The 780-nt window shown below is 73.2% G+C and overlaps 1 protein-coding gene across 3 annotated transcripts in view; it reads right to left on the bottom strand.

Moving 5' to 3' along the window:
• The window catches only part of MAP4K5 (mitogen-activated protein kinase kinase kinase kinase 5), a 159,601-nt gene extending 159,265 nt beyond the window's left edge, over nt 1–336 (bottom strand). For all 3 annotated transcript variants that reach the window (XM_015425604.1, XM_015425605.1, XM_015425606.1), the window contains exon 1: nt 136–336. The gene's annotated coding sequence lies outside the window, so the exon portion shown is untranslated. The remainder of the gene's footprint in view (nt 1–135) is intronic.
• Between the last annotated feature and the right edge of the window lie 444 nt (nt 337–780).

The raw sequence follows: 780 nt of genomic DNA, 5'->3' as shown, positions 1-780 counted from the left end.
TCCGAAGACATTTCCATGGTCATGTGGCCGGCATGACTAAACACCAAGGTGCACGGAACGCTGTTACCTTCCCACCGAAGTGGTCAGGGGCCGGCCCAACGCCGCGGTAGGCCCCGATCCCTCCCGTCGCCTCACCTCTCCTTCCCGAGCCGGGCCCAGGGGAGGGGGAGGGGGAGGCCCCCCGCTCGCCTTGTCCCTCCGCTCGCTGCCCCGGCTGGGCCTTCCTCCGCCGCCGCCGCGTCTGGGCCCCAAGTCGGCCTGGCCCACCGCCTTCCAGAACGCCGCTCGCTGTGTGGAACCCGCTCCGGGCCGGCCCGCGCCTCAGCAGCCAGCCAGCCGAAGGAGAGGGAGGGAGGGAAGGAGGGAGGGAGCCCCCCCCCCCCCCCCCCCCCCCTCCGCCGGGCCCCCCTCCCGCGCTGGCCCGCCTGGATCCGGCCCCCGCCCCGCCGTCGACGAGGGAGGGCCGGGCTGGCCCGGCTGAGAGGCAGAGCCACAGCGCCCCGAAGCGGGGGATCCGCGGCCTGGCCCGGCCCGGCCCCCCCGCCTCATCGCTCCGCTCTGGCCCGGCCCGCTCGGAGCGCTGGCGGTTCCTCGGAGAGAGGCGCGCGAGGGACTATAATCCGGCTCCCACCGCCCTCCCTCCTTCTTCCCCCCTCGCGGAATGAGGCGTTTTTAACCCGCTCTCTCGGTCGGTGCGCTCTGCGACTGAAGGGGAGGAAGGAGAGGAGGTCGGGTTTAGACCACCGCCGCCCTTCATGACCAGAGGAAGGGGCATTTCCA

The sequence above is a fragment of the Gekko japonicus genome, unplaced genomic scaffold, assembly GCF_001447785.1.
Source record: "Gekko japonicus isolate JY-2015 unplaced genomic scaffold, Gekko_japonicus_V1.1 scaffold961, whole genome shotgun sequence".
NCBI classification, from domain to species: Eukaryota; Metazoa; Chordata; class Lepidosauria; order Squamata; family Gekkonidae; genus Gekko; species Gekko japonicus.
Note: the sequence above shows the minus strand (reverse complement) of the source record. Positions and strands in the feature narration are given on the sequence as shown.